Raw genomic sequence first — 23,954 nt, forward strand, 5'->3', positions numbered from 1 at the left:
AGTGTAGCTGGATTTATGTTGAGGTCTTTGATCTACTTGGACTTGAGTTTTGTGCATAGCTATAGATATGGATCTATTTGCAATCTTTTGCAATTACAATTTGCAAGTACATGTTGACATCCAATTATTCCAGCACCATTTGTTGAAGATGATTTTTTTTTCCATTGTACAGTTTTGACTTCTTTGTCAAAAATCAGGTGTTCATAGGTGTGTGGATTAATGTCAGGGTCTTCAATTAGATTCCATTGGTCCACATGTTGGTTTTTATGCCAATACCAAGCTGTTTTTATTACTATATCTTTATAGTAGAGCTTGAGGTCAGGGATGGTGATGTCTCCGGAAGTTGCTTTATTGTACAAGATTGTTTTAGCTGTCCTGGGTTTTTTTTTGTTTTTCCATATGAAGTTGAGTAATGTTCTTTCCCGGTCTGTGAAGAATTGTGTTGGGATTTTGATAGAGATTGCAATGAATCTGTAGATTGCTTTTGGTAAGATTGCCATTTTTACTATGTTAATCCTACCTATCCATGAGCCTGAGAGATCTTTCCATTTTCTGATGTCTTCTTTAATTTCTTTCTTCAGAGACTTAAAGTTCTTGTCATACAAGTCTTCCACTTGTTTAGTTAGAGTTACCCCAAGGTATTTTATATTATTTGTGGCTATTGTAAAGGGTGATGTTTCTCTGATTTCTTTCTCAGCCCATTTATCATTTGTATATAGGAGGGCTACTAATTTTTTTGAGTTAGTCTTATATCCTGCCACATTACTGAAGATGTTTATCAGCTGTAGGAATTCTCTGGTAGAATTTTTGAGGTCACTTATGTATATTATCATATTGTCTTCAAATAGCAAAAGTTTGACTTCTTTCTTTCCAATTTGTATTTTCTTGATCTCCTTTTGTTGTCTTATTGCCCTAACTAGAACTTCAAGTACTATATTGAATAGCTATGGGGAGAATGGACAGCCTTTTCTTGTTCCTGATTTTAGTGGGATTGCTTTGAGTTTCTCTCCATTTAATTTGATGTTGGCTATCGGCTTGCTGTAATTTGCCTTTATTATGTTTTGGTACATTCCTTGTATTCCTGATCTCTCCAAGACCTTTATCATGAAGGGGTGTTGGATTTTGTCAATGGCTTTTCCAACATCTAATGAGATGACCGTGTTGTTTTGTTTTGTTTTTCAGTTTGTTTGTATGGTGTATTACATTGACAGATTTTCATATGCTGAATCATCCATGCATCTCTAAGATGAAGCCTACTTGATCGTGGTGGATAATTTTTTGGATGTGTTCTTGGATTCAGTTTGCCAGTATTTTATTGAGTATTTTTGCATCAATGTTCATGAGGGAGATTGGTCTGTAATTCTCTTCCTTTGTTGCATCTTTGTGTGGTTTGAGTATCAGGGTAACTGCAGCCTCATAAAAAGAGTTTGACAATGTTCTTTCTGTTTGTATTGTGTGCAACAATTTGAAGAGTATTGTTATTAGAGCTATTGACTGGTGTTAGTATTGGTTAGTATTGGTATTAGAGTATTGGTATTTGAAATTATGATATAATTCTGCACTGAAGCCATCTGGTCTTGGAATTTTTTTGGTTGGGAGACTTTTAATGACTGTTTCTATTTCCTTAGGGGTTATAGGTCTATTTAAACTGATTATCTGGTCTTTCTCTAATTTTGTTATGTGGTACCTATCAAGAAAATTGTCCATTTCTTTTAGATTTTCCCATTTTGTAGAGTCCAGGTTTTTAAAGTGTGACTTGATGATTCTCTGGATTTCCTCATTGTCTATTGTTATGTCCCCCTTTTCATTTCTGATTTTGCTAATTTGGATGTTCTCTCTCTCTGTCTTTTGGTTAATTTAGATAAAGGCTTGTCTATCTTGTTGATTTTCTCAAAGAACCAACACTTTGTACTGTTGATTCTTTGTATTGTTCTCTTTGTTCCTATTTTATTGATTTCAACCCTCAATTTGATTCTTTCCTGGCATCTGTTCCTCCTGGGTGAGTTTGCTTCTTTTTCTTCTAGAGCTGTCAGGTGTGCTGTTAAGTTGCTAGTGTGAGATTTCTCCAACTTCTTTATGTAGACATTTAGAGCTATGAACTTTCCCCTTAGCACTGTTTTCATAATGTCTCATAAGTTTGGGTACATTATACATTCATTTTCATTGAATTCTAGGAAATCTTTAATTTCTTTATTTCTTCCTTTACCCATTGGTGATTTGGTTGAGTTTTATTCAGTTTCCATGGGATTGTAGGCTTTCTGCAATTTGTGTTGTTGTTGAAATCTAACTTTAAGCCATGGTGGTCCAATAAAATACAGAAGGTTATTTCAAATGTTTTTGATCTGTTCAGATTTGCTTTGTGACCAAGTATGTGGTCGATTTTAGAGACGGTTCCATGGGGTGCTGAGAAGAAGGTATATTCTTTTGTGTTAGGGTGGAATGTTCTGTAGATATCTATTAAGTCCATTTGAGTCATAACATCTGTTAGATCCATTATTTCTCTGATGAGTTTCTGTCTCACACACTTGTATATTGGTGAGAGTAGGATGTTGAAGTCTTCCACCATTACTGTGTGGGTTTTGATGTGCAATTTAAGCTTTAGTATTGTTTCTTTTACAGATGTGGGTGTCCTTGTATTTGGAGTATAAATGTTCAGAATTGAGATTTCATCTTGATGGATTTTTCCTGTAATGAATATGTAATGTCCTTCCCAATCTCTTTTAATTGATTTTAGTGTGGAGTCCATTTTGTTAGATATTAGGATAGCTACATCAACTTGCTTTTTAAGTCCATTTTATTGGAAAGTCTTTTCTCAGCCTTTTACTCTGAGGCAGTGTCTGTCTTTGAAGTTGAGGTGTGTTTCGTGTATGTAGCAGAAGGATGGATCCTGTTTTTGTATCTATTCTGTTAGCCTGTGTCTTTTCATAAGTGAATTGAATCCATTGATATTAAGGGACATTAATGACTGGTGATTGTTAATTCCTGTTATTTTCAGTCTTCCAATTTTTTGTTTGTCTTTTCCTCAATTTCTTTAAGTGGATTTTTTTCATTTCCTCTTTAAAGGCTTCCATCATTTTTATAAAATTATTTTTAAGGTTGCTTTCTTCTGCTTCTTCTATGTTGTGATGTTCAGGTCTTGCTGTTGTAGAACCACTAGTTTTTGGTGATGCCATATTGCTCTTTATATTGTAGTATGTATTTTTGCACTGGCTTCTACCCATCTCTTCCTCTAATAGGTGGAAGAGATATCTGTGTCTGAGAGAGCTGCTCCTGATCCAATCTGCGCTTGCTGTGTTTGTGTCTCAGGGGCCTACTCTTAGTCCAATCAGATCTCTTGGTCTAAAATTGGAGCTGGCAGATTCTGTGCTCAGGGAGCCACTCTTTGTCCAATCAGAGCTGGCAGATTTTTGAAGCATTTTCTTAGTTGAGGTCCCCTCCTCTCAGATGACTTGAACTTGTGCCAAGTTGACATAAAACTAGCCAGCAGAGGAAAGAATGTTGATAGTCTCACAAGGGCATGCCAGCTGTTACTTGGTTGAGCTTAACTGAGTTACTGTGCCTGTCTGTTTCTGTCTCTGTCTCTATTTCTGTCTCTCCATGTATATATATGTGTGTGTGTTGGATGCATATGAATGTACAGGTGCAAGTGCATGGTCTTGCATGTGTCAAGGCCAGAGAAGGACATTGATGTCTTCCTCTATCATTCTCCTGCCATATTGTATTGAGACAGGGACTGCCACTGAATCAGAAGTTTGTGCTTTGGGCCAGGCTAAGGCTGATGAGCTTTCAGGACTTGCCTATGTAGACATATGCCACTATGCTTAATATTTTGTGTGGGTCTGGGGATCCATACTCAAGTCTTCAGGCTTTCAGAGTAGAAATCCTTACCCACTGAGCCATCCTTCTAGCCTTTACTTGGTTTTACTGAACATTACTTTTTGTCATCTCTAAAGTGACATGAGTAATAGTAAGCACAATGTAGAGTTTGTAGAAAAGGTTTATAAGATAATGAACAAAAAGTGCCTGGTGTAGCACCTGATGACAGTAAGCAGTGAGCCAGAAGTTAGTCATTGTGAATATTCTCTGTGTGATAGAACTTGTTACCATCCACACTGGAGCTCTATGATAAAGCCAAATCCAATTGGCTCATTATAGCCCTTTGCCAGGAGTCCATGTAGACCCTTGACTCTGAGTATCCACAGTGACCGAAACTCTGGTGGCCATGTCACTCAGAATACAAGACCCTCTTCTTTAGACCCAAGGATTGGAAACAGTTATTTTACTAACCCAGTATAGTGGGTTATGAGCTAAATATAATTTAGACCTAATCATTAGTTCTCCAAGAGAACACAGACACTAGCTTGATGAATCATACTTTGCAGATGAACTTACTGAGGCAAGAGATATGAAAAGTGCAGAGCTGGGGAAGGCAGCTGCTCGCTTGTCACAAGTACTGCTGCTTCACGTGCAGGGTCTCACACCAATGGTTCTCACTCACTGCCAGCGTCTTCTTTATCCTACTTAATAGTCCCTATGGAGACCAGTGAAGTTACTTGATTCTTCCAACAGGTCCTGTCTTGTCCAGTTAGCAGCCTGGTGCTGCCTACATTATGAGCCTATCATGCTCTGAAAGTATTGGTTTTTATTTTTGTCCAGAACTAGACTCTTAACATCTTAGACCCTGGGGGCTGTGACATCTCCACTCCACCACAATAATGTACAAGAAGGCAGACAACTCATAAACAAGTGAGCATGTTTGTGTTCTTGTAATGCTAGTTTTATTAAAAGCAAGCTTGTGGCTGGATTTGGCCCATGGGCATGGTTTGCCCACTCCCCTCTGCTGCTTCTGAAAATGTGGTCCACACCAGCATCTATAACAGCACCCATAATCCATAGAAAATACAGCACTATGGACCCTGCCCCAAAGCCACCAAATTAGAATTTGGCCTCCAGAAAGACAACTGGAAGGTTGCTGTGCACATTGACCCTCATGACTCTGCCCTGTGTGTCGTCAACTTGCTGAATGCCTCTTACAATCCACATACCATACTAAGTGTAATACAAGGAACAAGGCTACAACTGTCACCACAGAGCAAAGTGACCATTACTTTCCCATTTTGTACACAGGGATACAAAAACTCTATATCTGAAAGAAACAGTAAGACGGCAGACAGTGTTGAGGTTGAACCAGGAATCAAATCAGTAAAATGGCTTGTGCAAGGGCCACACGGGGCATTTCAGAAGCACTGATGCCGGGGTTGAAGAATTATTGCTAACCTGATTATACATATAGATGTTTCAATACTAACTAAATCATCACATAGCTACAGAAACACACTTTCACTCTCACAGGTAACAATCAAAGAGGAATGCCCCTTTCCAGACTGAACATTCTCCACTCCACTGTTGGTTCAATTTTATCTGACATCAGAAACTCTTCAAGACCCATGTCATGACTAACATGTTTTTTGTATTGTTTTCTAATAAATACTAAAAATAATTTTAAAAATTTGAAGTAACTTACAGACACATATGAAATAAAAGGCAAAATAAGGGAATGATGTAAGAAACTGAATTATGAATGTGGCCAGGGGTTATGATGCTGCAAAAGACGTGCCACACAGTCCTGGGCTTTCTCCATAGGATCTTATCTCTGTATTAATTTTTATTTATTTTGGAAAATTTGGTATGTTTGTTATGTATTTTTGTCATATCTATCCAATATTATCTCCCTCCAAATACCCTTAGTACCCCCACTCCATCACCCATCCAATTTCATATTCCCATTTTTGTTGCTGTAGTAAATAACTCCCTAAATCCAATTAGTACTGACCATATGTGAATGGGTTTAGGGGTCATTTCCTGGGGCATGGAAACTCTACCAGCAGCCATGTCCCCAAAAGAAAGTAACGCTCTCTCTCCAGTAGCAACTATCAACTGCCCATGCTCCCCTGCCAGGTGTGAAGTATGAGGAGAGGTCCGTCCTCAGTTCTTTTTGGAATTTTGACTGGCGTGGTATTGTGCAGGTAACCAGAGCTGCTGCGAGTTGGTGTGTGCCGCAGCCACACCATGTCCAGCGGCCAGCATTTCACAGCTCTCTTCTTCATCTAGCAGCTCTTCTAGTTTTCTGTCCACTCGTCAGGGATGTCCCATAGGCCTTGCATGGGAGAGGTTGATATAGATGATTCATCCACAAACGAGCACTCAAAGTTACTCATACTTGGCACTCTGTCCGACTATGAGTCTCCACATTAACCAATACCCACTGTGAAAAGAAGCTTCTCTGACGTAAGTTGAGAGCAGCACAAACCTATGGGTATAAAGGTTGATATTTGTAGGTAGGATGACTATTCAACATAACAAGAGTAGACTCCTCCCTAGGGCCTATGATATTCCCAGCCATGAGCTTTGACCAGCTTTCCAGTATCTGGCATGAAAGCCCTCTTGTAGGACAGGCATCCGAACCAACAGAAAGTGGTTGGCTACCTCTGTAACCATCAATGCTACTCTTGCACCAGTGGGCACATCTTGCCATTAAAGTAAGTATTATAGCATATAGGGTTTAAGTTGGTTGAGGCCATTGGCATCTTTTCTCTCCCAGTAGCTTACACAGAACTTTCTGGTACTATGTAGTTAGCAGAGGCAGAGGCAGTTTTCTGGCAAGTCCAGGTTGATTTCTCTCTGTCCTGCATTCAGAATGAGTAGTGTCTCCAGCAATTGTGATGGGCAACCAAGAGCAATGGTAAAGGCCTGTATTCTTTTGGTGCTTCTGGAGTCTTCTTGACTAATAACTCACAGGGAAATATCTCATCTAGTTGCTTTTCTAAAACACCATGACCCAAAACAACTTGGAGCAGAAAGGGTTTATTTCATCTCACAACTCCCAGGCCACACTACATCACTAAGTGGGGTGAGGCAAAAACTGAAGCAGAAGACATGGAGGAATGGTGTTTACTGGCTTGCTCTTATGGCGTGACCAGTCTGCTTTCTTACAATGCCCAGGACCACCTGCCCATGAATGGCACCACTCACAATGTGCTGCGCCCTCCAACATTAATCAAGAAAATTCCCTATAGACTTGCCTACAGGCAATCTGATAGAGGGATTTTCTCAATTAAGGTTCCTCTTCCCAGATAATCATTTTCCAAAAAACTCTGCCAGGTCATATCCCACATCTGGCAGTGAGATTCTCCTTTGATAACTCATATCTTCCTGAGCATCATGGTTCACCCACGCAAGGTACCTCTGTTCCAGCTCCCTTCTGTGTATATTATATTTTTAATTGTCTTATAAACTAAACCAGTGGGTTTTTGTAAGACTTCCTCATGTATCTTTAGTTTTAGTTAACCACCCCTTACCCCTTCTTTGCCTTACATTCCTACCTCCATTCCCACTTAAACTTTCATTTAAAAAGTACAGCCATGTAGATCTCATTCCATTTCTCTGTCGTTGGGCGATCCCTGTGTCTTTCTTGGGGTCCTGTTTTCCAGGTAGCCTGCCTGGTGATGTGAGTAGCAGTCCAGTCATCCACATCTAGTATCCTGTTATGAGTGAGTACATACCATGTTTGTCTTTCTGAGTCTGGGATACCTCACTCAGGATGATTTTTTCTAGATCCATCCATTTGTCTGCAAACCTCATGATGTCATTGTTTTTCTCTGTTGAGTAGTATTCCATTGTGTATATGTACCACATTTTGTTTATCCATTCTTCAGTTGAAGGGCATCTAGGTTGTTTCCATGTTCTGGCTATTACAAACAATGCTGATATGAACATAGCTGAACACGTGCTCTTGTGGTGTGGTTGAGCATTCCTTGGGTATATGCCCAAGAGTGGTATAGCTGGATCTTGGGGGAGATGGATTCCCAATTTTCTAAGAAATCGTCATATTGATTTCCAAAGTGGTTGTACAAGCTTGCATTCCCACCAGCCTGGACATGAGTGGGGGTAGTGAAGGGCGAGGGTCGAGGGAAAGAGAGCTTGGGTGAGTGGGAGATCCCAGCTGGATCAACAACAGAGAGGGAGAACAAGGAATAGGAGACCATGGTAAATGAAGACCACATGAGAATAGGAAGAAACAAAGTGCTAGAGAGGCCCACAGAAATCCACAAAGATACCCCCACAACAGACTGCTGGCAATGGTCGAGAGACAGTCCGAACTGACCTACTCTGGTGATGGGATGGCCAAACACCCTAATTGTCGTGCTAGAAACCTCATCCAACTACTGAGGGATCTGGATGCAGAGATCCATGACTAGGCCCCAGGTGGATCTCTGGGAGTCCAATTATCGAGAATGAGGAGGGTTTATATGAGCGAGAATTGTTGAGACCAAGGTCGGATAAAGCACAGAGACAAATAGCCAAACAAACGGAAACACATGAAATATGAACCAATGGCTGAGGGGTCACCAACTGGATCAGGCCCTCTGAGTGGGGGAGACAGTTGATTGGCCTGATCTGTTTGGGAGGCATCCAGGCAGTGGCACCGGGTCCTGTGCTCATTGCATGAGTCGGCTGTTTGAAACCTGGGGCCTACGCAGGGTTGGCTCGGCCTGGGAGGAGGGGACTGGACCTACCTGGACTGAGTCCACCAGGTTGATCTCAGTCTGTGGGGAAGGCTTTGCCCTGGAGGAGATTGGAATGGGGGGCGGGCTGGGGGAAAGGTGAGGGGGGCGGGAGGGGGGAGAACAAGGGAATCTGTGGCTGATATGTAGAACTGAATTGTATTACAAAATAAAAATTAAAAAAAAAAAAAAGTACAGCCAGAGCTTGTTCTACAGTGCTGTGTCCAAGCTTAGAAAATGCTTGTTTATGGGGAGATGGTTCAGCACATTCAGGCACCTAACATGCATACCTTGGCAAACTGAGTTCAAGCCCAAAATTAACATAAATGTGGGAAAGAGAATGAACTCCACAAAGCTGTCCTCTGACCTCCACATACACCCATTCACACAGAATGCTCCCATCACACACAACAACAACTACAATAATAAAACATTTGTTGGTGAAGCATAGCTTTAATTTCTACTTTTTCACAAGCATGAATAATAATATTCCTCATAGAAAGTGTAAGTATGAAATAAGAGGCATGTTCATGACTTGAAGTACAGCTTAGTAATGGAGCATGTGCTTAGTATGGGACTGTGAGCATAGGTTCAAAATCCCCCCAAACAATAACTCCACTAGAATATGAAAATATTGTATTATACCACTCCAAACTGAATGGCCTTTTAAGCAGTATAACATAATTTCTGTATAACATATTTAATGTTTGCTGATTATTTATTTATTCATTTGAGTGTTTCTAAATGGTTTATCCTATTCAGTCTTCACAACTCTAAATTCCTAAAATTATCCCCAATTATTTTATGGTTCTGATTAATTTGAAACAATTGTGCATATTCATGAGGTACAATGTGACACATGGGCATAGAGTGTACCAATCAAATCAGGATGTAACATCCATCTCCCTGTTTCCTTGTGATTGAAGCCTTTGAGTTCTTCTCTTCTAGAGCTTCAAATATTCAGTAGGTTGTTGTGAGCTGTAATCACTCCATTGTGCTGTAGAATATTGAAGTATATTTGCTTTACTGATCTGTGCTTGGTTATCCAACTTCCATCTAGCATACTCCCTTCAACCTTTTCATCTTCTAATGTTGTGTGATATTTTGTTTGTGTTCTGATGAATAAAGCTTGCCTGGAGATCAGAGGGCAGAGCTAGCCACTAGTTAACCATAGAGGCCAGGCAGTGGTGGCTCATACCTTTAATCCCAGCACTTGGGAGGCTCATGCCTTCCATCTTAGCACTTGGGAGGCTCACGCCTTTAATTCCAGCCCAATTAGGAGATGGGGACATGATCTCGGCCCCCCTTTCAGTCTGAGGATCTGGAGAGGAAAGAAGTCACTAGTGGCTGCTCCTTCACTTCTCTGATCTTTCAGGTTTATCCCAGTATTTGACTCCTGGTTCTTATTGATTAGACTAATTAGGTTCATGCTCCACCCTCTAGTACTCATAGCCCCACTTAGATACAATAAAATAAATCTAAGTTAAGTAACCAGCCATCTGGTATACCAGTCAGCTATTATTGGGTACAAAATCACCTTGAAACATAATTGTTTAAAATTTTGTTCCAAATTCTTTTGGTCAACAGTTTAGGCTGGGCTCAACTAGGTTGGTTCATGTATGCTCCATGTGGCTTTGCATCTGAGAGGACTGGGACCCCTCTTCCCATGGTGTCTCTACTTGAAGGAAGTCAGTTCTTCACTTGGTGAGATGACACAGTAGCTTCCAGTGAGCAGCATGAAAGACAATCATTAATGAATAGGTGCCTGTAAAGCCTCCCACTGGTCCACTTGGGTCTCAAATCTGAAATCAAGATGTCAAAATCTCAACAAGAGTATGTGTCTAAGAGGCACATACACACACTTGTTTTCTATTTACGTTGTGGTTTTAGCAACTGCCTTCTGAAGCAGCACTGGCATTCTGAATCACATGTCTAGACAATTCCTTTACCACAGAAAATCCCAGGAACTATATGGTAGACTTAAGAAAGCATGAATTAATGGCAGGAGATTCTTTTTCACTTCTTAACATGAGAAAGATTGAACTTTACATAAACCTCTCTAGGGATGGAGCTAATACTGAAGGTGGCATTAACGCATGAAAACACAGCAGCATTGCCCCACTCTGTGTAACATTGTACTGTCAACATACAACCCTCCAGTGAGTGATACTCTTGTGCACGCTGGGCTCTCCCTCCAGCATCTGAAAGTTAGGCAGGCTTTCTTAGCATGGTACAAAAGAATGTTTTAAGGTAATTCCGTTGGTGCGAAATATGTGTCAGAGCTGAGTCACTAGAGACAAGAAAATTAAGATTATGGAGCACAGAGAGGTGTTACTGATATAGAAAGGATAGAAATGGCCCTGGTCATCATATAAAGGGAAATGGCAATCGGCAGGGTTTAAGGTTAAGTCCCCTACTTTGAGTGTCTGGCACTTGTCTCCTTTCAGGGTACACAGTGCTTTTACACTGGAACCCCATGATGGGTTGTGGTGGTTTGAAAGAAAATAGCCCCTAAAGAGAATGACACTAATAGGACGCATGCCCTTGTTGGAGTAGGTGTAGCCTTGCTGGAGAAAGTGTGCTACTGTGGAGGCAGGCATTGAGGTCGCATATATGCTCCAGCCACGCCCAGTGTCTTAGACCACTTCCTGTTGCCTGCCTATCAAGATGTAGGACTCTTAGGTCCAGGACCATGTCTGCCTCCACATCACCATGTCCCACCATGATGATAATGGACTAAACCTCTGAACTGTAAGCCACCCCAATTAAATGTTTTCCTTTATAAGAGTGGCTGTGGTCACCACATCTCTTCACAGCAGTAGAAACCCTAACTAACAGGACAGGGACATCATCTCAGTCAGAAGAAAGTTGTGTGCTGCCCTCAGACCTGCAAGATCTTGTTGGCTGACCCCTAGGACACCAGAGACGTTGGAGAAAGTCTAGGACTAGGATTTTAACAGGAATGTAAAACAGATGCTGTGATGAGAGTGGCATTGAGAAAGATTGCTCGAGTAACAGAGGGTGCTAAGTACCAGTTGGCTGTATGAAGACAGCGCTAAAAATGCAGGTCTGAGCCACAGAGGATGGCTCTGGAGTCAGAAAATCTGGACACGCATTCTCTGCGCTACCATCTGTATTGGTTTTTTTGTTTTGTTTTGTTTTGTTTTGTTTCCTTCTACAAGTAATGGCTAGGTGATAAAATCATGGGAGGTGGGGTACAATAAAGAAGATAGGCCTGCTTTTTCCTTTGTAATATCTGTATTAATAAATAATACAATCTTTTGTATCCCCAGATGATTGAGAAATGCCCGTCATATCTGAGATTTACATTTTCTTCGGCCTTTTAAAAAATATCCCACAATTTACCAAAAAGAACAGAAAAATGAAGATAAATAAAGGAAAGAGGAAAGAAAGAAAGGAAGGAGAAAGTCAGAGGGAGGGAAAGAGAGATGGAGAAAGAAGGAGGGAGAACGAGAGGGAAGGAGGTCATCACTGTATAAATGATAAGGGCATGCTTAGAGAAAACAGTGGGAAAAATTAACTTAATGTAGCACTCAGTGATGCACTGTTAGCACCATTATACAACGGATGTCCTGAAGAGACATACTGCCATAGCCTATTGACACAAAAACTCATCTACAGGAAAGAACAAAAGAAAGAATTTTAATAAAACATTTTGCCCTGAGCAAATGTGCTTCTTGTACCATCCACGAGAAAGGACAGCTGTTTGATGGAACCTGAGCCCTGACCTTGCTTTGGGACTCTTCCTGACTTAATGCCATTGAAAGTAAATTCATGAGCTCCCAAAGGTGCAGAATCCATCCCGCCTCAGAGGTGCTCAAGGAGTGGTCGTGCCCCGTGATTATTTACACTGCAGCCTTCAAGAAATCCCCAGTGACCTTGAAGGTTTTGCCAAAGTCATTTCTCACAGAAAGCACTTCTCTGAGGGCAACTTTGAAAGAATTTACTAACAAAGGAAGAGGGGTTTATGTATAGCCATAATTCAACAGCTTGTGCATTCAGATATAGGTGATTTATTTAAAATTACTCTAAAAACAAAGGCAACATCTGCTCAAAGACAATTGAGACTTTTTACAATGTTAAAATGACAAGCCAGCAAATGCAAACTGGCTACTTCTTTAGAAGTCTTTTTGATGTCCAGGCTGAGGTCCTTAGGTTCAGTAGGGCTTTCGGGCATATTCTGTCTCCATATAGTATTTCCTGTGATTCTAAACTACACACATTCATCACTGATGAGCACATCTTTACAAGCAAGGCTGTGGTTAACAAATTGCCTTTCTGTCTGAAAGGACCGACCAACCAACCAGTGTCTGCATACGACACCCCAAGACCAAGCTCTCAGCACAAAGGAGATTGACTTGCTCCAGAGGGACAGAGGGCAGGGAATAAGAGACAAAGATGAAGCTAAGGGATGAGGAAGAAGGGGGAGGAAGCAAGGGAGAGGGGGACAAAGGACTGCCTCTGGATAGAGAGGAGACAAACATGATCCATAGGCAAACGGCAGTTTATAAAGGAAAGAGGGAAATCCCCATGTTAGGATGAGTTCGTTTGTTTTGATTGGGCATGTTAATTACGTGAGCCAAAGGGGGCTTTTGATTACTGGACTTCAATACTTTGATAGCTGGACCTTGGTAATCAGTCTCAGGAAGAGGAAGTGGCCAAATGAGGGACTAGACCTTGGTGGCTAGCTTTAGGAATGGAATCTTTGGTTGAGCGAGGCAGAGGGAATGCAGGAGGTCATGCAGGAGGTCAAGGCCTACCAGAGCCATGGTCGCAGTGCTTGGGGCTGCCAGAGCCCTTCACTGTCTCTACTAATTATCTCAATTCCTGGAGGTAAGACAGACCATGGATGGGGATTACCATTTGACACAGGAGCATGTTAGCCTGAGACAATCTTGTCACCAGTGATAGGGACAGATGCAGAAGCTTGAGAAGTCCCCTTGTTTTCCTTGGAGACTTCTGTTCAGGCAAAACTGGGATTTGCGGCTTCACCACAGAAAAGAATTGCAGGACGAAGCAGAGTTGAAGATTTTATTAGAAGGCATTATTACATAGACCACAAATACTGGAGTTAATAGAGAGAGGCTCTCAGGGAAAGGATGACACATACCCAAATGTGGTTGTGGGTTTCACCAGAAAAAGCCACAGCTGGATTTCTTTACAGTGGGCATATACGGGAGATTGGTGGTTCTCAAGCTACAGCACAGAAGGTTACTAAGTGCCCCTCCCCCTTTAACATTGCTCAGAGACTGTCGCTCCCAGCAATGCTAAAAGCTGAAGGATTTCCTTCTGCAAAGTTAAGAAGTAGAATTAAGGAAGGGGCTTAGTTTAGGACTGAAAATGGAGTGCTAGGAACTCAAGGTCATACATCATCTTGGCCCTGAGAAGGCATGGCCCATTCACTGTCCTTGACAAGATGGCGTTTGGAAAATATATATTATCTCTGTACCCAATTTGGGCTTCATCAGTGGTGTTTGAAGTCTTTTGACTGCTACAGGACAGGCAAGCCAGACCTTTCTTCCTCATGCTCTGTGTCCCATGTCCCTATAATCTGTCTTGCCTCACTGTGATTTGCTTAGCATCAGGCATTGCTCTGAACATTGGATATTGGGTTTTAAATAATCAGGCCATAGTGCTTACCTTTTATAATGAATATTTGCAAATACATGAAGACATAACTATGTAGTATAGCATCAAGGGACAGCAGATGGTGAGGCTGAGACCACAGCCATCTGCCAAGGGTTTTTCCTTGCATCTTCCATCACTAAAAATCCTAGAATGGTCCTAGAATAACAGTCCACATTATGTCCTGTTATGACTCCCACCCAAGCAGATAGATGCATACAACACAGCTTTCCCTCCCTCCACACATGAACACCGGTTTCTAGTGCAAAGCAGTGATCCTGTGCCCGTGGATTGCTGCTGGCCATCAGCAAGGGTAATGTCAATGTTCTAGAAAGGTTCTTTTCAAACCTGCTTTGGAGATATTGTAGACAATGGCAGTTCTAGGCATCAGCATGGTTTTTTTGAGAACAAGTGAGACCAGCAGATCAGCTTCTCCTAAATATACAGGTCATGGAAAGAGATGCTTGAGGACAGTGTGGCAGAAACAGTGGTTCTGTGTTGTGTCTGCCTATGTGTGTATGTGTGCATATTATATGTGTATGTGCACATGTGGGTACATGTGCCTATATGTGCATGTAGAAGTTAGAAGACAAACTCATGTGCCATTTTTCCGCCTTGTTTTTTGAGATAGAATTCCTCACTGACCTGGTAGTACCCCAACTTCCACTTCTGCCCCTAACTCAGGGTTTTTGACAGAGCCTCAGGCAAAATAATGACCTAGGGAATACTAGCAAATGACTGCAACTGTGAGTGTGTGTGTGTGTGTGTGTGTGTGTGTGTGTGTGTGTGTGTATGTGTGTTCATTTGTTAAATTGGTTTTTGTGAGTACAGGCCTGGTAAGCTTATGGAGGTCAGAGGAGAACCTCAGCTGTGAGTTCTCACCTTTTACCTTGTTTGAGATAGGGTCTCTTCTTGTTCACCACTCTGTCCTCCTAAAATCTAGTCCTCAAGCTCCTGGGGATCCTCCAGTCTGCTTGCCAGTCACCATAGGAACACTGGAATTCCACGTGTGTGCCATGGCACCCAGCTTTACACGGGACGAATGGTTTGAACTCAGATCCTTGTGTTTATTCAGGAAGCGCCTTACCCACTGATCAATCTCTCCAGCCCATGTCTTAGTTTTCAATACTGAATGACTATGACATTAAAGTCTTTATATATTATCATCACTTTTTTAATGCTGAGGTTTTATGAAGCACACACTTCAATCTGAGTCACAAGGGCAAGGTTCACTTTTCCTTCAATAATGAAGCTCTCCTAGCTAGTGGTGCTGTATTTACATATCCTAATGAAGATCCCCCCTGCTCTTGTTTTTTATAAGGAACAGAGGGACCTGAGTCAAATGTAAAGTGAAGCCTGGGCAAAAATGACATGGAAATCCTCTCTGATTGGTAAAGTGGTTAGGGGATGTAGTACACCAGGGAAGGTGTGAACCTCACAGGCTTTCAAACAGAAATGAAGATGGATGAGCATGTGACCCACAGGGGAATTCAGGACTCCGTCTTAGTTTATAAATAGTGGCTGTCACCTTTTATCACATTCTTAAAATAGCCCGGAACATTAACAGAAAAGAACAGACAACTGAAGTGTATCGTGACAGATTTTGTCAATGGAAATAATTAACCTTCAACACAAAAAGAGGAGAGATGAGGAGGATGGGAGTATGAGGGGCAGTGACGGCTGGTCTCCCTGGGCCTGTGCAGGGACCATGATGGGGGATGGGAGTTAGTGGTGGGGACAGCATTGTCATTCAACAGCTGTTGGCACAGCCTCCGCTGTAGGCAGCACGCTGAGCTGAATTCTGGACACGAGTTGAACAGACAAGTCCGTCCCTGCCGTTCTGGGGATTGCTGCCTGGGAAAGGTGATTACAGCCATTTTACGGGGCAGGGCGGGAGGCTTGTCATGAGGCACAAACCACTGGGCTCAGAGTCAGAGGTCAGGAGGAGACATTCGAGTGAAAGGATCCATATATGATGTGGGTCTTTCAAGAAGAGTGAGATTGTTCTAGAACCCACGACCGATGAAGGAAATGAGTCAGTAAATGACAATAAATGTAGATGCAGCTGATGTTTTTGTAGGTATACGTGCTTTTATTGATTATTCTATGCTTTAAAAAAAAGTTATAAAATCATTTGTTTGAGGAAGAGAAAAAAGAACAAACTGTTTTCTTAGTAGCTAGGGTGAAGACTTTGGACAGAAATTTAGACACCAGAGACCCACAGTCCCTTTCCAGGGCACACTTCCAGGGACCTGCCTCTCACTGGGCCCCACTTCCTAACTCACCACCTCCTAACAGCACCGCCCTGGGGACCAAGCCTTGAGCACGTGGTCCTTCGAGAATCCTTTCAATTTTTTGTTTTATTTATTATGTTGTTGTTGTTGTTGTTGTTTTTGAGACAGGGCTTCTCAGTGTAGCTCTGGCTGTTCTGAAACTCACTGTGTAGACCAGGCTGGCCTCACACTTAGAGATCCACATGCCTCTGCCTCCCAAGGGCTGGGATTAAAGGCATGCCCACTACCGCCCAACTTGAGCATCATTTTAAACTGCAACAGTCACTGTGTCCTCTGCAGGGAGTCTGGGAACATCTCGGAGGGTGGGGGACTACTTACTAGAACTGTTAACTTCTGGCTGGTATGGACAGATCCTAAGGAAGGGTTGCCATATAAAACAGAGGAGGCAATTTTAAAGCTAGGTGGCACCTTAGTGATCTTAGCAACACCGCTAACGCCAGGGTCCCAAGGTCTTTGTCATGGTACTGCTGGGTGATTTTTAATGGAGCCACAAATAAGCATACCTAAGACCACATCCTGGGAGATAGCTTAGCTGGTAGAGTACTACCTAACATACACAAAGCCCTGAGTTTGGTCTCCAGGACCACATAACTGGGCATGGTGGTCCACATCTGTAATCCAGGCACTCGGGAGACAGAAGCAGGAGGATCAGAAGTTCAAGACTATATGAGACCTGGTCTCAAAAAAAAAAAAAAAAAAAAAAAAAAAAAAAAAAAAAAACAACCACATGGCTGCTCCCAACCATCTATATATAACTCGAGTTCCAGGGGCTCCAATGTTCTCTTCTGGTTTCATGGGCAGTGGATGCACGTGGCACAGACACACACGCTAAGACCACCGCTCACTGTCCAAGTTGAAGCAGGACTGTGCCTTAGAACACCTCAACGTTGAAAAGCTGAAACAATTGTCACTCCATTCTACAGGTGACGAAACTGAGGTCCAAATTCATTTAACTCTTAAATTTTCAATCAAGATTTGACTAAGTAGCAAGCAGTGCCCTGCTGATGGGTTCGTAAAGTTCCTCAATCAAAAGTGTGTTTCTTCCTCTGAGGAGAAAGCTGAGGCGAGGAGGTACTGTGATCGGTCATCCATTTATGGGTACCTGTCCTGAGGCTCAAATCTACAGCCAGTGGCTAGGATGTAGCTCAGTCAGTGCTTGCTCAGGAGGCACAAAACCCTGCCTTCTATTCCCTGCACCAAATGAGCAAGGTGTGGTCAGAGGCAGAAGTATTCTGTCTCAAAAACAAAAAACAAAAATGCAAAATTCTCCAGGTCTTAGGGCTCCCACTGCAGATGTTTCCCCAATCCTTAGAGTTCTTTGGGGCCATGCAAGGGAGGCTGACGGCTACTTAGCGGTGTACTGACACATGCTTGGCTACAGGGGAGGTTGGAGGGAGTGACAAGTGACAACATGCAAGGTTTCAGAACAATCTGAAAGCTGAATCCTGAGTTAAAACAATTAGCATGACCACACACACACACACACACACACACACACACACACACACAGAGTGGGTGTGGGGGAGGCACACATACGTAGGCACACACACGGAGAGGCATACACATATGTAGGTTCATACAGGCACACACACGGCATACACACACACACAGGCACATACATGGCATCCACACATACACGCAGGCAAACACACAAGCACATACACACAGAAACAGATCACTTGGTTACTGCTGGTTGGGTCAGAACGGCTCTAAAGAGGCCCGCAAAAAGAATCAAAATACCTGTGTGTATTACTTTCAGAAACTTCTAGGAGCATTGTAAGAAACCTTTATAATTCAAGTTCCCCATTCAGTGTAATTCCACTAAACTCCCAACCTGAAGTACAGGAAGACGGACTTCTTGGTTGCTTGAGGGTTGAAATAAGATGTTTCCATTCCATCCCTCCCTTAATTGTATAACCTTGTGACACAGGAAGGATCTGACTCTCTGGCACTGTCCGAGCTCTAGTGAGCCAGCCTGCCCCATGGCGGGTGCTCCCATCTGCCAGGCACAGCAAATGAGCAGTCTAGACTCATCATCTCAGCCCCAGAGCCTCCGAGCGTGAGCTCCGAGTTCAGGGAGAAACATAGAGGCAGAGGCAGAATGAATGGTCCACACTATTTTCTGACCAGTAGAAGGGCTGGGGCACTTACAAAAAGCAGGGAACGACTACCTTGCATGTGACCACGTACATTTTAGCTCAGTTCACCCTGCTGGGTCTGTCTCTGTTACCCCTGGCTTAATCACAGCAGCACAGTTTCACTCCCCGGTAAATACGCAGACCAAGATGCTACATTTCCAGGGTTATCTGGACCAAATGGTGCGCACCTTTGTCTCAGAGAACTCAGGAAGTCTGCTCTAATAAAAACTGGAATCGTTCCCTCATGAGTTCTTACTGGGGATCACCAGAAACCAGAGTTGGTTTCCTTCACCCCCCACCCCCGCCCCGAGGATAGCTACACTGGCTTGCTGGTGTAGAAATACAGTCCAAGAAGAGCCCAAATAGGAAGGCTTATTTTCTTCATACATGAGTGCTTAAAATTGACCAGGCATTTTCTGCACATTAGAACTGTACTGAGTGAGCACTGCACATGTAAAGACATCTTCGTTGGTTGCCACACCTCATTTTTCATATGCAACAATGGGCTCACGTGTCTTTTCCAGGGGTATATAGCTAATGTGAGGGAAGGAGGTGAGAGCCATAGGCTTTGAGATTTTAGAATAGGTGTTCTTGACCTCTGTGGACTCCAGTAGGGCATTGTGGCAGCCTTTGAAGTTTCTGTGACTAATTGCAGCACTCTTATTCTTAAAGAGCTGGTGGCTGAGTCAGGAGAGCAGATAATAAAGAGAAGTTGCTGCAGTGTGACACTGTCCTAGAGGGATTCAGTTTGCCCAAGGAAGCTCAGGGGGACCGCACACAAGGGTAACTAAAGAAACAACTCTAAAAGAACTCCTTCGGCTCCTCTAGTCACATTTACCCACCGATGAACGTCTGTGCCCTGAGTTCCCCTTCCCACTCTAATGTACAGTCCTGCACCTGCACATTACGACCCCTCTGAATGTGGGCTGCATCTCAAGCTCATCCAAAGCACACACCTTCATTTCCTATGCTAACACCGACTCCTTGATTTTTACAAAAGTGCAATCCATCGAGAGCAACATTTGATGTATACCTGCAGAGAAAACTGATAATGCACGATAAACAGATGCCTTGCTATCTAAAGGAGAGGAACTCATTAAATCCTTAGTACCTACAGTGGATGAAAGTGATAACACTGACTGTCAACTTGACAGAATCTGGAGTCACTTAGAAGGCAAGCTTCCAAGCACACCCAGGAGGGTCGTTTAAGGTAGCCTGTGGGCATGCATGTAAAGGACTGCCTTAATATGTTAATGGAGTGGCAAGATCCGCCCTAAAGGAGGGTGCCACCACTCCTGCACTTGGGGCCTGGAGCACATAAAAAGGAGAATGGGAGCTAGTAAGCACACTCACTGCTCTATGCTTCCTCACTACAGATGCAATGTGACCAGCTTCCCTGACTTCCCCGACACAACGGACTGTACCCTCAAGCCACGAGCCTACAACAACCCTCCCCTTCCTTCCTCAAGTTTCTTTTGTGTGGGTATTTCATCATAGCAACAGGAAAGGGGACTAAGACCGTGAGCCTTGCAGACCCTGTCTGTCAGTGTCTGGATACTTCCCATCCCTATCTCAGGGCTGTGGCCACATGTCTGCATGCCATCCCTTCAATATGTCCATAATCTAAGCTTGCAGGACTCCTCCCTGCTGACTGCCACACTCTGACCATTTCCTCTCAGTTCTGGGATACATTCTCCATCTTACCAAAAGCTGTTGCTGGCACAGTTTAGGCCTGACTACCTTCCCAGCCTCTTCATCTCTCTGTTTCCTTTTCTAGTGCACAGCTTCAGCAACTCCATACCAGTCATGTTTCATCACTTCTTCACACACATCCTTCATTCCCTGGCCCCTCTCACACTCATTCGGTAAAATTGCAGTCCTGGTTGAATTTAACTCCACACTTACCCTTGTTCCCATATGGTTAACACAGCCAGAGAGAGGTGCACAGTGGAAAGTTGTCTTGCTTTTTATTCATAACCATAAACCTCAACGGGCCTAAGGGCAAGCACATTACATTCCCTAGGGCATTGCAAAATGCAATATTCCTTCATTCTCTGTCTTATTGTTTCTCATATTCCTAGCCTCTACTCCTGCAGCATCATCCTCGGCGGATGACCTTGATTCTGATTTCATTGTGTGTGGGGGGGACAACTGCATAAAGAACTCCTTAAGGCTGCCACAGCCTCACTTCCCCACCTCCCAGCACCTGTGTCTGTAAGGTCTCCATGCTCTGAGTGACCGGAACCGTGGGAGGGCCACCCTCACACATCTACTCACAGCATCCCACAGGGCTCTTCCACGGCACTGTTGAACTTTCCTTCACCTTATGACCTTCAGCAGCAACCCAGAGACAGACCACAATCTCTACTCTTTCCAGAACCTCCTCTTGGTTCCACTCCTCTGCCAGAACCGCCTCCTGTTTCTGCTTTTCTGTAAAGCAGTGTCTCCCTGCCCACCCTCTGGACTCTTCTCTCTCTGTGTCAGTCAGCTCTCAGTGATGTAGCAAGTACCTGAGAGAGAGGATTTACAAGGAGGAAGGTTCCTGTTGTCTCATGACTTGAGAGGCATCAGTTCTAGGTAGGCTGGATCTGTTGTTGCTTGAGGTGAGGCAGGAATTCATGGTGGCAAGAATGCTGAGCAAAGGCTGTTCACCTCCAGGCAGCCAGGAAGCAGAGAGGAGACAGCAAGGGGCCAGGACAGGATAGAACCTAGAAAGGCACAGTGCTGTAAAAGGAGGAAGTTCTGCAGGGGCAGGCAATTTTATTGTTATTGATCTGCAGCACCACATGTCTGGTCAATGTAGGTACTTGTAAAAAAAAATTGCTAAATATTGAATGAAGAATAATATAATTTTAAAATATTTTTGATTCATTTTATTCACTCATCCTCATGTCCTATGCAAAACTGTACAGCATTTTTAAGCCCAGGGAGCCTTTTAAAATCACGTTGAAAAGCCTTGTGTATTCAAATTGCTGAGTAGCAACATCAGCTAAGATGCCAGGTCCTGGTGATGTTCAAAATGATGGAGTTTATCCCTCTGCATTGAATCAAGCCAGGTACCAGGTGTCGTGACTCAGGGCACTCCAAGGAGACCAGGGCGGAGTTCAGTACGGAAGGATGAGTTGCCAGATTTCCAGCAGGGCTCGCTTTCTGTAGGTGTCAGGACTTCTGACACATTTGCTTGAGTGGGCTCAGGACAAAGCTGAGCAAGGACAGGCACGGACAAGGAGAGGGGCAAATCATCTCTGGGCATATTTTCATTATTTAACATTCACCAGTTTGCTTTGGCAGACGCAGGGAATCTCTGAGCAGTGATTCCATGTTTTTCTGGAAAGGCATATCTAAGAGAGAAGCTGATTATTTCTGAGGACAAGAGGGGAGGCTCTACTTTAGAAATAGCCATCAGTAACCAAGAGTAGAACTGAGAGGGTCCAGGGCATCACTGTACCACAGCTTCAGGTACAGCTGTGGAGGAATCTCGGACACCTATCATGCTGACAGGAACACCTATTTTTTTGTGAAGTCTCTCCACATGCAGTAACCAGAGTGCATTGACTACATAACTAGCCAAGGATTCTGTGGTGGGGCTGTCAGGTACTTGCATGTGTCACAAGTACTTAAGACACACTACCACCACTAATGATGAGAACACTGAACCCCAGAAAGGGCAGGCAGCTTGTCTAGGTTCGCTCATAGAGACCACAGTGGGGTCAGAGTTCAGAGTCCAGTCCCTTGACCCTGTGCTGACGAGCTTGCATGAGGATGAAGCCGCTGTTGACGGCAAGCGTCCAGCATGGAAAGGAGAGTGGGTTGAGGTTGGCAAATAAGCACCAGTTACAGGATCAGACAAGGGACTGAGTCCACCCAAGGCGCATATCCAGCTCAAACCCCTGGACACACTCAGTGGTACAAGTCTCGAGATCTTGACCTGAAGACAACCAGCAAAGCCTTCATGCCAATTCTGATACTTTAGTAGATCCTGGCAGATAGAGAAGTGGACAGACACATGGATATTCAGTCACACAGAGAGGGAAAACATACCCTGACACCAAGAGCAGGGTCATCCACCCCTCTCTTTTCTCCCTAAAATCCAAGACATCATTCACATCCTGCCCGGCTCCCTCCATCTCCCTCCCCAGGCCCGCCTCAGCACTGGAAACAGAAGGGACCTGCTCCAATGGCTTCAGTTATGCCGCCCTCTTCTCCCAGCTTGCCACTCAGCACCATGTTCGAGGTTTACATTGGCACCTGGGAAGCATAAGCCCCGATGCGGTAGAAACCAAGCCACATGGCAACATGTTCTCATAGCTACTGTCCTTAAAGCGATCTCAGAGCCTAACCCACTGCCCCAATGTGGGCAAGTCAGCACACACACACACTAAACCATTTTTTTTCTGTGTTGCTTGACACTCACTCCTGACCTTTCCATGGTTACAGACCAGCTGCAACCCATTTTCCTCTCAGAATCCTCATGCGACCATGGGAGGCAGATCCTCCCACCCAAGTCAGATGAACCCCATGCCCCTTGAGGGAATGCTGGTTCTGAGAAAGTAATTGTACTCAGCATAGAGCCTGCCACCTGATACTCTCTAGGCAAGCGCTCGCTACTGAACTATGTACCCAGCTCTTTTTCATTTCTGTTTGAGAGACTGCTTCACTAAGTGCCCAAACTGGAATTCACTCTAGCCCAAGTTGGCCTTGTACCTGTGATCCTCCTGCCTCAGTCTTCCAAGAAGTTGGAACAATAGGTCTGAATTACCAGGCCCTGCAAGCGATACATTCTCTTTAGCCTAGCTTGCATTTCCTTGTGTGGCAACTTTTTCCAGTTCTGATTTTAGAACTGTGGGAATGGTTCAGTGTGTGCCTTCAATTCCCAGAACTCTTAAGTCTTAGATTTCTGACTGTTTCATTGCTATTTGGTAAACGGCATTGCTAGGAAAACTCTGGAAGCCATCAGAGAACATCAACATGAATGACAGCTGTAACTCTGAACAAGAAAGGAACTGAAGGATAAAGACAATGGACAGTCAAAGAGATGAGACCAGGAGAGGACACGTGTCACATAAGAAGACCTCTGTTCTGCCTCCCCCTGCACTTGGGCCCTGATCTGTCTTTCCTGACCTCCCAATACTCCCAACCTGGAGTCTGTGTCTGGGTTGAGAGAACTGCACTTCATCCAAAGAGAAAAAGATGTCAAAGCTGGGGGAAGGTGTTGAAGGGAGGGGACCTGGCGATGCTATCTTGAGCACACCTAGAAACTTTGTTGACCTTCAGCTTTGTGAAACGTTTGATCAAAGGGGATTACCCTGGGG

Source organism: Peromyscus eremicus, chromosome 6 (assembly GCF_949786415.1).
Source record: "Peromyscus eremicus chromosome 6, PerEre_H2_v1, whole genome shotgun sequence".
In the NCBI taxonomy this organism is placed as follows: Eukaryota; Metazoa; Chordata; class Mammalia; order Rodentia; family Cricetidae; genus Peromyscus; species Peromyscus eremicus.